At 36.9% G+C, this 14383-nt stretch overlaps 1 pseudogene; it reads left to right on the top strand.

Annotated features, from left to right (window-relative positions):
* Positions 1 to 13604: 13604 nt before the first annotated feature.
* On the top strand, positions 13605 to 14093 carry LOC149204830 (26S proteasome non-ATPase regulatory subunit 8 homolog A pseudogene; annotated as a pseudogene).
* Positions 14094 to 14383: the final 290 nt, after the last annotated feature.

The following is a 14383-nucleotide window of genomic DNA, read 5'->3' as shown; positions in this document are numbered from 1 at the left end:
GACCTTGAAGCTTTATTTTATACCTGGGGGCATGCAAACCTTTTTGCGTGCAAGCGAAGAGTGACTATTTATTTAAAATTTGTAGGTCCTCTAACCCTTTAAACTTGTAGGATTGGTCGTTTCGTAACTTTCATAAAGAAAGGATGTGGGGCAAAACTCTAAAAATTGTCGTTTTCATGAGACATTCTTATTATACGACTGGATTAATCAAGTAGTTTTAGCACATAGTTCAAGCTCATGAAAAAATGAACATAAGTCATGAGCAAATGTTTCTCCCCGCGTTTAAGCTCATTATAAAATGAACTATTTCCCGGTAAATAACCATCGTGAATGTAATACTTCAGCCTTTAAAGCCTTGGTCGTGTTCTCATCATCACCTCCAATCTGTATTAGCCGATCATTCACCTCCATTTGATTGTTTACCCCTTTTGAGGAATAGCTGCGAAGAGTGATCCCACTAGCCATCCTTGTAACACTGCCATGATTGAAAATTCTAAACCTTACCTGGAATCAGCTGCTATCCAATTTTATCACTCATTCCTCAAAAGACGGGTCTCCTTTAAGCTCTTTTCAACTGACTCGTAAAATATGAAAAGATTGCCAAGCCATTGGCCTCTCCAGCTCGTTAAAGGGACCGGAAGTGCTATCCCTCCTTTAGATTTTAATCTTTCTGGACCTGAGGGATTATTACACAAAATGATCAAGCGCTTGTTTTGTTCGGCTCGTTAAAAGTATCGAAAATTCATCCCTTCTGTATTGTTTTATACTTTTTCGAACTTAAGGGATTAGATGACGAAAAAGGAATTTTGGAGTTTCCTTTACGTCCCTTTTCAGACTCTCTAAAATTAAAAAGGACCGAGTTATCTTTGTCGTTAAACTCGTTAAAACTTAATAGCGACAAACTTGTCCATAGCAGACAAGAACGAGTTTCACTATCGCTAGGCTCGTTAAAACATAGCAATGGGTTTGCCCAAAGGGAAAATTATAGAACAAGCATATGTTATCCTCCTCAAACTTGACAAAAATAAAGAGGTACTGGTCAGCAATGACTGGGGAAAAATTGGGAAGAAAACTTGAAGAAACTTTGTTGGTAGCAAGTCTCTCTTGAACATGACACTTTCACTCCGCATCCAAGTCGGGTTGGGTTGTTTCATTCACCGGTCACATCACCATGGTCCCATCACACCATCCACATTTGGGGTTAATACTACCAATCCATCACGTCAATGTCGCCGATATGTTAAAGAAAAGTCATTCAGAGAATTCACTTGTGTCTCACCCGCTACAATACATTTACACTCCATTCTTTCATGACCGCCACCCTGAACCTTATGTCATCAGATCATTTTCACCTCCATTAAAATCATTTGCTCCGTTCCGTGTCATTGATGTGGGATTCATTAAGGCCCTCCTGTGACGGATCGCTTATTTTCGACATCAGCTTATTATCCAAGAAGTCGATCTAGGAACACCCCGTTCAGTACTTTGAAGCTTGCATGCCTCAATGGCAAGTTTCTCACTTCTGGCGACAGGTTTACATCAATGGCCTTCGACCGAAATATTTTGCATGGTGTTCGACGCCAAGTCCTTTATTCACACCACGTGAATTGTACTGCAGTACCTTGAGGGTCATTATCATTATCGGTGATTCCTCTCGCGCTTGTTAATAGCTTACATCATTGGCTGGTAATCAGGCGATGTCTTTCCATGTTCGACTCCAGAACATCTCTCACATGGATAGACTTGTACTTCGAGTGAAGATCGAACGAGATTGAAGACCCGGATCTAGTTTCATCCATCCGGGCTGCGATATATATTCAGGGAAATAAAGACATCAAATGTACATCATTGCTACACAGATAATCATCCAATCAAAGGGATGATGGCTCTACCAGAATCATCAGTCTACACTCAGACGATTGTCTGTCCTATGTACATGAAAATGAATTTATAAAGCTGAGCATGGGAATGCCCGCCTCAGCTAGATCATGAAAATATTATGAAGATAATCTATTGTATTGTATCTTATTACAGGTCTCCTCCCAGCTTGAAAGAACTTCAGATCCTCATAATAAAGCATTTCACCCGACATCAAAAGATTAACGACCTCATGATTTAGGGGGCAATTGTTATAGACATTTTTGGGCACTGCAACCCCAAGCATGAAATGTCCATAAACCAAGGGCTCCTAAGTCCCTAAAATTCTTGTTCTAAACACTAAAGGAACAAGGTCAACCGATTACAACTTCTCCCAGAAGTTCTCCATGAAAAACTGCTCAAAACTGGTCAAAACAGGATCATTTTAGCTGCTCCATAGGCAAAGTGCGTTGCATCTCACCTAAGTACACTCTATGGGTGCGTTGCATTTCAAAACTCCCTTCTATGGGGTGCGATGGGCGAGAAGTGACAAATGGCAGTGTCAATCCGCGAGGTGGAGAGGCATGGAATCTTCCAGAAACTTCTCCTATGACACTTGCCTCTCTGATTTCGACCAAGGATGAGTAAGAGATCATCAATCTCCAAGTGGAAGCAAGAACTATCAGAGGGAAGACACTAATCAAATTACAAGCTGACTCGTCTCCCTTACAGATATCTATATATGGATCCCTCACCCCAGATCTTGTAAGGAATTGTTGTTGGTTTCTTGAGACAACATCATAGTGTTGGGTGATCTAAGCTTTGTATGAGGTGAAGAAGGGCTTACTTGCTGAGAGGATGACGCTGGGTCAGAACAACTGCTTGTAACTCCCTTGGCTCTTTCTTGATTATCAATAAAAGCTATTCAAGTTTTCCTCCATACTCTTGTGCCATTTATGTTTTATGCATTTGTATGGTCAATTTACATCTAATCATAGGTTGTTTATGATTATAGATCCATGTTCTTGTATAGTGTTATGCTACTGTGATCCTATAGGTATTCTGTGAAGATGGGCGTACAAGGGAGCAAGTAGCGAAAGACTATCAAGAGAGAGAGGAATCGAACTAGGAGATAAGCGCAAGATAGAGGTTGGTCTTCTTTGTTCTTCTCTCATCTATATTTCATAAAGGAAAAACGAAAGTAGCTTTACCTTGTTTGTTTCTAAGGTAGCTACCACACCTTAGTGGGATAAGCAGTACTGTGTAGACACTTTTCCCTGTAACAGGATCTCTCTAAGGATTTGTAAATGAAAAACTGAAAAGAAATGGATTTTAGGCTAGATGTACTAGTCTTGTTTGATTATTTGAAAATTTAGGGCTTTTAGGTTTGCTAGACTAAGGATGAGAGTGGGCAATTAGGTCAAGCTATCAAGTGTGTAGTAATAGGCATAAAGAGGAGCTATATAACAATGTGTTATGGTGAACTTAATATTTAGTCAATGTAGTATAGGTTGGAGAGTTTAAGAAATCATAATGAGCATGTATTAGCATGAATTCATTAATCTTGGAAGAAGAGAAACATAAGCATGATTTTCCACATAAATACAGCTTTGAATCTAAGAATTCTGCCTATATGACTATAAGGAAAACCATAAGAAGAAAGAAAAGCATGTAAAGAGAGATGATTTCATCAATAAGAAACTGATATTAAAGGAAAATAATAGCACAAACTCACTGAACAAGTATTCCTGAAAAATAGTTGCAACTGCTCCTTGATTAGTTGTATGAAACATAACGTACAAGTCTCTCCACAAAAGTCCAACCCTTCTCATTGAATGAGAAATCATACATATAGACTCAAAACAACCATTTCCTCACCTTTAGGGGTCAAATCCCTAAGTGATGGAATAGTTCCCAAGAATCTCTCAACCAACAAGAGAGAGTATGAAGGTTAAACACAAACTCTTCTTTTAGAATTTGATTTGAGCTATTCCACCTTTATGAGGCTTAATTAAGTAGAAAAACAACCTATCATGCTAATTACTTCAATAATTACATCACCAAGTCTTTAAAATATCAAAATTACGTCATAAACAAAGATATGGTGAAGATTAAGTGAAAAAGACAACTACAGGTATAAGCGTAGTGCATTTGGCTATAAGCGCAATGCATTTAGCTATAAGCACAATGCATTTGGCTATAAGTACAACGCATTTGGCTATAAACGTAGTGAAATCTTGCAAGCAGATTTTGGAAGCCTTCTGGAAATCAAATTTGAAAACTAAGAGAACGGTCAACTAGAATTTCCTATCTAGTTTCCAGTAAACATGAGTTTTCTGAAATAGAGCAATGGAATTCCTTCAAAAATTGATTCTCCCGAGGTGACTCTATAAGCGTAGCGTCTGCTTCAGAATAGTGGAAGAAAGTGACATTTTCACCTCTTTTTTGGCTTTTCCCCCTAACCAATTTGTTGACATGCTTTGAAAGGTGGATATCTGAGATCCCTAGGGAAATATCTATCCAGGTATATAAATTTTTTATGATTTGGAGCTTTGAGATGAAAGTGTAGCGCCAAGGCTCTGTGCTTATGGCACGGTCAAAATTCAGGGTTTTTCTGCAAACTAGGGCTCAAAGATGAAGTTATATCTCTCTAACCATAAGGCATTTTGGAAAACTGAGACAGGTTTTTGTAGATAAGGATGTTGTGAAAAAAAAATTCTCTAATTTTTTGGAAATTAATTTTCATTTTCACGTAATCCGTGCCACAAAACAATGACTAAAACAAAAACTTTAACTTGAAAATTGTAGATTTTCTGACATAGGTATCCATGAAAGGTGCATATCTCCCAATCTATGATATCTGTGTAAAACCTGAAGGAATTTTTTCTTCCAGTGTATTATTAACAAAAACCTCTTTCACTTTTTTTAAATTCATCTCCATTTACTGAGAACCATTCTTTGAAGAAAAACTGGTCCTATGTGTGGCAAATGATTTGTCCCTTCAAATGATTTCATGAAAAATGATGGAGAAATGATGTTTATGAGCTGAAATGGCCTCATACACTCTGATATGACCTCCCTTCTTCCTCTTCTACTCATATCTCTTTGATCCCACAGCAAACCCTAATTCAATGGGAGAGAAAATTACAGTTTAGTGTGGGAAAAAGAAGGGATTTGGGTAATTTATAAGAATGAAGGGAAATAAAGGCGATAGGGGGCTTCTAAATACTTAGAAAAATTTTGGGAGGTAGGAGGGGATGCTATTAAGTAGGGGAAAGTGAAATTTCAAGGATTGAGTGAGGGGAAGGGGTCCAAAAGGGAAAACATAGACCTAGCCTAGAAAAGTGTAAAATTGTAGCAATATGCTAGGGTTTATGGGAAAATGGTGATTTTGAGGGAAAGAAATTTTTGGAAGTCTTTAGTAAGGCATATTAAGGATAGGGGAAGGTTTATGAGAATCAGGATACAAGTTTTGTTTATATTTTTACCATGGAGATCATGAAACCAAGAAAAATGCCCTCAAAACCCTTGGAGAGGGAAATGAGCTTTCGAGCAAAACTGAGAGACAAATATGGTAAACACATGGCCACTTACTTGCATTTGATGTAATGCAACCTGAAGTTGATGATGAAATATTCTAAAATGATGATTTGGGAACCCTAAAACCTAATGGGAACCTTGGCTGAATGAAATCATGATAAAAATGAATAGATGATGAAGACAAATCATGACTGAAGTACACTTAGCACAAAGGTGATATTAGCTGCAAGTAATCAAAATTCTTTAAAAGGATTGGAGATAAACCTGAGACTACATCTAGTGACCAAATTTTTTCATGATGACCTAATGGAAAGATAAAAAATTGACCATGGGACCCTAACAAGACATGATAAGAGCCCATTTGATCACTGGTGACAAGATGCAAAGGCTGACACTAACATTGGCTCCAGCTAGGGATGTCAGCTCCTTGGAGGTGTCAAGAACAATGTAGACCAAGTAGCCTTATCCATTGTTCATGGAGTCAAAAACCATTCAAAACACCAAACCCAATATTGCAAATCGACTGACAAACTGAACTGTAGACTAACTGCAAACTTTACTGGAAGATACTAGTGAAAAAGATGCTTATATTTGAGCTTATTCATCACACCTACTCTAACTGATCCATACATCACCTGATAAAGTGAAATGGAACAGTCAATGCAACCATGTAATCATTTTATCTGCTAGTTGAATTCTTCATAGGTGCTTCCTTATGAGCATGAAGAGAGAACTGTTGAAAGACAACACCCATGAAAACTTGTAAACATATTGAATCTTAATGAAATTGCAAAGTATGAGCCCTCCAGATGACCTCAAGAATGCCGCAAAAGATTTTTACAGGAATACATATTGATTTCCATCCCATCTAGTATATTACTGCTCTGCTCTAAGTAGTCTTCATAACATGAACGTGAACTTTCATCTTTATCGTTACTTTCCTGATATGAATACAAATTTTTGGATGAGGTTTGTACTGAGACACTTGCTGAACAAAAAAATGAAGTCAGTTGCCCAATCACATTTTATCACCTTTTTTTTGAAGCTCATTTCCAGCTCAAGGAGAAAAAATTTGACTACAAATATCATCTAAAACACCTATTACATATTGGTTCCAATGAGACCTCATAATTTTCTATAAGATGCTCATTCTTAATTGCAGATATACTATGAAAATTTCCCTTCAAAAATTGAAATGTTTCAAAGCATAACGACAAAGAATTTTCCCGCATCATTTGATCATATATCTAAGTTTCCAAGTCTTCATCTTCAACCTGACATTCAATGGCATACGGGGGCTGTAAATCTAGATCCGAGAAGTCTTGATCAAGGATTTCATTTCCCTCTTCATTGTCAACATAAAAAATTAATGCCTGCTAATTTCTAATTGGATAAAAGTTTTCTCTGATGAATTGAAATGAAACAAAACAAATAGCCAAATATCCTTCACTTACATCAAAGTTTTCTACACTTTCCTCCTCAATACCATAAGTGATATGCATTGGTTGATCATTGTATTCAAGCTGCTGAAATTGAACTTCCTCCTCCCACAAATCAACTGTTGATTGGTCTGCAAGATTTGATTCTGTTTGGAGATCATAATCATCATCATATTGATCAAACTTAGGCAAATCATCAATATAAAGAATATCATCAAGCATACATGTGAGACCAATATATCTCTCCTCTGCAAGCTAATCTATAAAACAATCATTATCAAATCTATGACAACTAGGATAAGAAAGAAAATATTTTGGATCGCCCACTTGTTTTTCTTCAATGAGTGAGCCATGGTCCTGGACATCATAGTCATTCCTTGTTATGAGTTTCTACATCATCTCTTACACTGGACTTACCAAAATGTCAAGCTTTACCTCTAATGATTTCAAGTGCTCTACATCTATGTTCTCCCTCTCTTCTTCCTTCAACTCTGCCCTCTTGATCAACATATTAGCCTCTACATCTACTACACTATTCCACATCTTTTAAAGTGTTGCAAGGCTCCTTTCTCTTAGCTGAAACTCCATTTCTGGACCAAAGGATTCTAGATAATGCAAGAGAGCTAAGCCATGAGGAGGTCTTATATTAGCAGGCATCAAACTATAGACTTGGTTAAATTTGGAAGAAAACTATTGTACTATCTCCCTTGGCTGTCCTTTTATTTGGCGATACTCTTCTAGAATCAAGAAAGGGTTCTCTTTGAACACCCACTTGTCGAGGAAAACTTTGATGAACTGCAGGAAATCTAAGATGCTCGCAGCATGCGGGGTTTTGAACCAACTCTTGACTTTGCCTTGTAATGAAAGAGAAAATAACCTAATACTGACATCGTCTTCATCAACTTCAAAAAGGTTGAGGAAAGTCTCAAAATTCTGCATATGTCTCTCAGCAGTAATGTTGTTACAATCACCATCAAACCTTGGTAGATATAGGTAATGAGTTTCAGGCAAATCATGGAATGTAAGAGGTAAAATCAGAGGCTTATATATATCTAGGACTGTAGAAGGTGTAAGGCTATGTACACTATTGTAGGATCAGTTTTAGTCTCTTTAGGTTCATCAACTCGAAAAGGATATGCACAAGTTTCAAGTAAGAGATCGTGATCTTGATCAACATCATAAGGAAATTAGGTATTTACACTCTTCAAATAGGCAGAATCAAATACAAGACTTTGATCTTCTTTTTCATACGAAAAACTCTGGAAATAATTCAGGATGGTTTCAAGAAAGGAGAAGAAGTATTTTACAAGAAAGTAAATTACATCTTGAATACAATTCCATTTTGAGTACCTGAATTTTGCGTATGATCCTTCCATATTCCTACTGGCAAGTTTGATCATCCAGTGGAATATTCAAATCTAGTTGATTTGATTCAACATAAATGTTCTATAATCTAGATTCCTTTGACAATGGAGTCACCAGGTAATAAAAAAAACACATAACCTTTGGATTCTTCACCAGGGGAGTCCTTAAATCAATCTGAACTATGTGGAGTCACCAAGTGAAAGATGCACAACCGTTATGTGTCCGATCACTATTCACCATCTGCAATCAGGTCTGATCTTTGTCATTCTTTCCCAGGGAATATATTTCACTCATTTCCCTAACAACGATGCCAAAAATGTTATCCCCTACAATGTCCTAGGCTGAGGAGGAAATCGAAAGAGGTAACCTTGAACCACTTTTTGTTCAAGATCTAGCCCTATTGAACTAGAGAAGGATCTCTCTAAGGATTTGTCAATGAATAACTGAAAAGAAGTGGATTTTAGGCTAGATGTATAAGTCTTGTTTGAGTATTTGGAAATTTAGGGTTTTTAGGTTTGCTAGACTAAGGATGAGAGTAGGCAATTAGGTCAAGGTATTAAGTGTGAAGTAACAGGCATAAAGAGAAGCTAGTAATAATATGTTTTGGTGAACTTAAGATTTAACCAATGTAGTATAGGTCTAGGAGTTTAAGAAATCATAATGATCATGTATTAGCATGAATTCATTAATCTTAGTAGAAGAGAAACAAAAGCATGATTTTCCACATAAACAGAGCTTTTAATCTAAGAATTCTGCCTATATGACTGTAAGGAAAACCATAAGAAGAAATAAAAGCATGTAAAGAGAGATTATTTCATCATTAAGAAACTGATATAAAAGGAAAATAATACCATAGCTCATTAAACAAGTATTGCTCAAAAATAGCTGCAACTGCTCCATGATTAGCTGTATGAAAACATAACATACAAGTCTCTCCACAAAAGTCCAACACTTCTCACTGAATGAGAAATCATATATATAGACTCAAAACAACCATTTCCCCACCTTCAGGGGTTGAATGTAAGTGGTGGAATAGTTCCCAAGAATCTCTCAAACAACAAGTGAGAGTAAGAAGGTTAAACACAAACTCTTCTTTTAGACTTTGATTTGTGTTTTTCCAACTTTATGAGGCTTAATTAAGAACAAAAACATCATACCATGCTAATTAATTCAATAATTACATCACCAAGTCTTTAAAATATCAAAATTACATCATAAAAACAAGATCTAGCAAACAAAAAGTGAAAAAGACAGCTACAGGTATAAGCATAGCGCATTTGGCTATAAGCATAATGCCATCTTGCAAGCATATTTTGGAAGCCTTCTGGAAGTCAAATTTGAAAAGTAAGAGAACGATCAAGTAGAATTTTTGGTCTAGTTTCCTGAACAACTTGAAGTTTTAGAAATGGACTATGGAAAGGCCTTAAAAAATTCATTCGCCCGAGGTGACTCCATAAACGCAGCGCGTGCTTCAGAATAGTGGAAAAAGGTGACTTTTTCTGCTCATTTTTGGCTTTTCTCCTAACCAGTTTTTTGACATGCTTCAAAAAGTGTATATCTGAGATCCTCAGGGAAATATCTATCTAGGGGTATAAATATTTTAGCATTTGGAGCTCTGAGATGAACGTGTAGCACCAAGGCTTTGAGCTTATGGTAGGGTCAAAATTTGGGGTTTTTCTGTGAAAGTAGGGCTCGAAGATCAAGTGATATTTCTCTAACCATAAGGCTTTTTGGATAAATGAGAGTGGTTTGTGTAGATAAGGATGTTTTGAAAAACATCCTCTCTAATTTTCTAGAAATTAATTTTCATTATCTCATAATCTGTGCCACAAAATAAATACTAAAACATAAACTTTAACTTGAAAATGTTTGATTTTCTAACATAGGTCTCCATGAAAGTTTCATATCTCCCAATATATGATACCTGTGTAAACCCTGAAGGAGGTTTTTGTTACTTCTTGTATTATTAACAAAAACCTCTTTTACTTTTGTGGAATTCATCTCCATTTTCTCAAAACCATCCTTTGAAGAAAAATTGGCCCTATGCGTGGCAAAAGATTTGTCCCTCGGAATGATTTCTTGAAAAATGATGGAGAAATGATGTTTATGAGCTGAAATGACCTCATACTCTCTGATATGACCTCCTTGATGCCTCCTCTGCTAAGATATCTCTATTCCCATATAACACTCTAACTCAATGGGAGAGAAAATTAGGGTTTAGTGTAGGCAAAACAAGGGATATGACCTCTCTTATGCCTCCTTTGCTTAGATGTCTCTGATCCCATAGCAAACCCTAGCTCAATGGGAAAGAAAATTAGGGGTTAGTGTAGGCAAAAGAAGAGATTTGGGCAATTTATATGAATGAAGGGAAATAAAGGGGATAGGGGGTTTATAAATTCTTAGGAAAATTTTGGGAGGTAGGACGAGATGTTAGGAAGTAGGGGAAAGTTAAATTTCAAGTATGGAGTGAGGGGAAGGGGTCCAAAAGGGTAACACATAGGCCTAGCCTAGAGAAGTGGAAAATTGTAGCAATAGGCTAGGCTTTGTGGGAAAATGGTGATTTTGAGGGATAGAAGTGATCATAAGTGTTTCGGAAGGTATAGTGAGGATAGGGGAAGGTGTATGAGCATAAATATACAAGTTTTGCTGGTATTGTTACCATGGAGGTCATGAAACCAAGAAAAATGCCCTCAAAACCCTAGGAGAGCGAAATTTGTTTTCCAAGCAAAACTGAGAGATAGATATGGTAAACACACAGCCACTTACTTGGATTTTATGTAATGCAACCTGAAGTTGATGATGAAATCTTATGAAATGATGATTGGGGAATCCTAAAACCTAATGGAGACCTTAGAAACCCTAAAACCTAATGGGAACCTTGGCTACATGAGATCATGATAAAAATGAATATGATGATAAAGAAAAATCATGATTGTAGTACACTCAGCACAAAGGTGAAATGAGCCAGCAAGGAATAAAAATTATTTAAAAGGATTGGATACAAATCTAAGACTACATGCAGTTACCAAATTTTTGCATGATGACCTAATGGAATGACAAAAAATTAACTGTGGGACCCTAACAAGACATTATAAGAGCCCATTTTATCACTCGTGATAGGATGCAAAGACTGACACTAACATTGGCTCTATTAAACACATACATGGCGGGGTTAATATGAAAGATAAACATTAGATTACTTTTCTTATTCACAATGATACATATTTATAATACATATGAGTGACCCTTGGTTTCATATTTTATGTGCTCCCTTGGAATCCCTTTGGCTATTCAGCTTCCACACCAACCCTTAGAGGATTAGGTGTCCAACATTCCCCCCCTTAATCCAAATTGTTATTTATGAGTCCAGGAAGAGAGTTGTAATAAAAAATGTGCAAAAATGCATGGCAACACTAGGCTGAATTTGCTCTTTGAAATGTTGGTATCAAGGGAGGTGGTTTAAGTATGACCACCAATACTGGAATGCTTAGTGTAGTTCCCAGAACTCTTCCAGTCTGGAAAGAAGTTGAAGTCTTCTGCTAGAGGAAGTGCTACTGATTTTTTGGGTAGAGAAACCTTCAACCATGATAGGGAGGTCTCACCCCACATAAAAGGGATAACATCAACCTAAAAAGGGAGGTCTCAACCTGTTATGTTTTAAGGATTACCACCAACTCTAGAATTATTAATGAAATTCCTAGAAATATTCCAAACCAGAGAAAAAGTTGAAGTCTTCTGCTAGAGGAAGTGTTGCCATTTCTTTGAAGATGCATCACTGACTGAAGGCATGCTCAAGGGCATCTTTGTCTCTAGCTACAACTTTTAATCTGGTATGGCTAGGTGTGGCTCATGCGCTCTTGAGGTGGCTTTGAAGCTTGTAGATGAACATCGTTTCCCCCTTGTTAGATACAACGTGAGATGATGGAGAAAACACAACTGCAAGATTGTTCAATACTCTAGAACAAGTTCGGACATATGATTGAAATATATTCTTGGTTGTTGATGCCCATTGCCAAGAAGCGATCCATCCAAGATGAATCTTTTTTTTTGCAAGAGGCTTGTTTTGAAGCATCTGTTTAAAGAATGACTAGTTTTATGACAATGCTTACATGGACGAAGATCAAAATAATGATATTTCATATGGCCAAGTCAACCACAGTGTTGGCATTTCATAATCTGTTGTTGTTGCTATGGAAGAGGAGAAGAATCTGGAACAACTGAAGGTGAATTGTCATGAAGAAATTGAACACTCTGAAACTAGATGGGCTTTGAATAATCTAGAATATGAAAGGAAACCTCCTTACCATATCCAAGACCTTTTCTATGCTTGTTATGGACAAGCTCTTCCCAAGGTCCGATGAATGACTTGGGAAGTGTAAGTTGAATTTATTCTTTTGCATGCAAATATGTTGTTGCATTAGGCATTGAATGTGGATCTTCCTCAACCTTAATGATTTTATCACTTGCTCGTTGCTGATGGGTGTTTGTTTTAACCTTGAACAGAGGATTGTTTTGAGCAGAAAACAATTTAGAATGACAAATCCTAGAATGTAACACCTCAAATAAAAATGTTGAAGTTTATCTCACTGGAACTAGGACTCCAACTGCAAAAATTCCATGTTTTCTTATGAATTTTGTAGACAAATTTTAATGTCGGAAAGAGTGTACTTACTGATTTTTTACCATCCCATCCTCTGTAAATGTGCTCCAACTAACCAGTGTGCAATAGCTCTATTTAATGCACATACCATGACTTAAACATAAAGAGTTAATCCTCCAACCAACAAGAAACAATGACTGTAATCCACTACATATGCATAACAGTTCACTCACGACCAACATATAAAATTAAATAGAGCGACCAACATTACTCACTACAGATATAACCAGCCTATACCTCACATCAAAAAAGTATTCATCATTTCTTGACTTAATCCTTCCTCGATAATTTGTGGGAACTCTTCAGTTTTCCTTACTTAAAAATAATCCCTCGCTATTGATCCTCTTAAGGCCTTGAAGGATGGTTGAAGGCTTGAAGTTTTTTTTATTATTTTTATTTATAAAAGATGGCCACCTTTAGTGTTATTGCCTTCGACAGATGCTCAGAGCCGTGGGTTTATTTCTCTAGCTCTCTACGCAACCCTACTCGCAATACTCTTCCACTCCTCTACTTCTAGGAAATTGTTGGAACATCGGAGACTAGAATATATCTCAACTATGGATTCAACATCAGAAGGCTCAAAGCTAACCTTTTTGTAACTATTTTGCTCCTAAACCTCTTTCTTATTTGTTTTTCCCTTTGGCTTTTTCTTGCAGAGAAAGTATTCTTCGTAACTAGTTATAGGGTTTGAAGGTGTTGAAATAGCAGATTATCATTGTTTCAAGGAAAGGAAAGCCATTGAAGGCATGCTCTCGGATGTATCTCAAGTATTTTATTGCTTCGAAGACACTTCTACCAGAAATGATCTATTAACATTTTCAACTTTACTCTCTCAATTGAAGGTTATGTTGACAGGATTTCCAAGCCTCCCACCCTTGTACTATGAATCACTGCAGCGATTCATGAACTAACACTAGCAAGGGATATTTTTGAGCATGTTGTTGTTCTAAGTGTAAAAACTGAAGATTAACATGCCTTTGTGAGGGACTTCTTGTAGCTGAAGCCATATTACATAGTTATAAGAGATATTTATTCAACCATCTTCTCAGGAATATCCAATCCTTCGGCTCAATTTACTGTGTCTTCTGGTGCAAAATAGAATTTCAGAACTTCACACAGAGTTGGAGAACCTTTCACCTGAGGCACTTGAGAATCCATGCATTAAGCATGTTGCCGAATTAGAGAAATCATTCATGGAAGGTGCCTATAATTCAGTTCTCAGTTCTTTATAGGCAGTTCAGCATAATAAAATTAACAGTCAAATCTGGTGCCAAGGATCATAATATGTTTTAACCAAAACCGAAGCGGGGGTGAATAACCAGGGAGTGTAACTAGAGAGCATTAACGTAATGACCAGGGAGTGTCACCATAGTGGTATAAAACACATATGAAACTAGTGCTCATTCCAACAGATAAAATACTAAGGACAGTGTTGAGGAGGTTTTAGGCAAACACACCAACAAAGAAATGACACGACATACTATTCTAGTAGGCACAAAAATTGAGAGGTAAATAAATGTAA

This window comes from Pinus tabuliformis, chromosome 1_2 (assembly GCF_031772625.1).
Source record: "Pinus tabuliformis cultivar Carrire ecotype Pingquan chromosome 1_2, CPIR1, whole genome shotgun sequence".
NCBI lineage: Eukaryota > Viridiplantae > Streptophyta > Pinopsida > Pinales > Pinaceae > Pinus > Pinus tabuliformis.
This window is presented reverse-complemented; position numbering and strand designations above follow the sequence as displayed.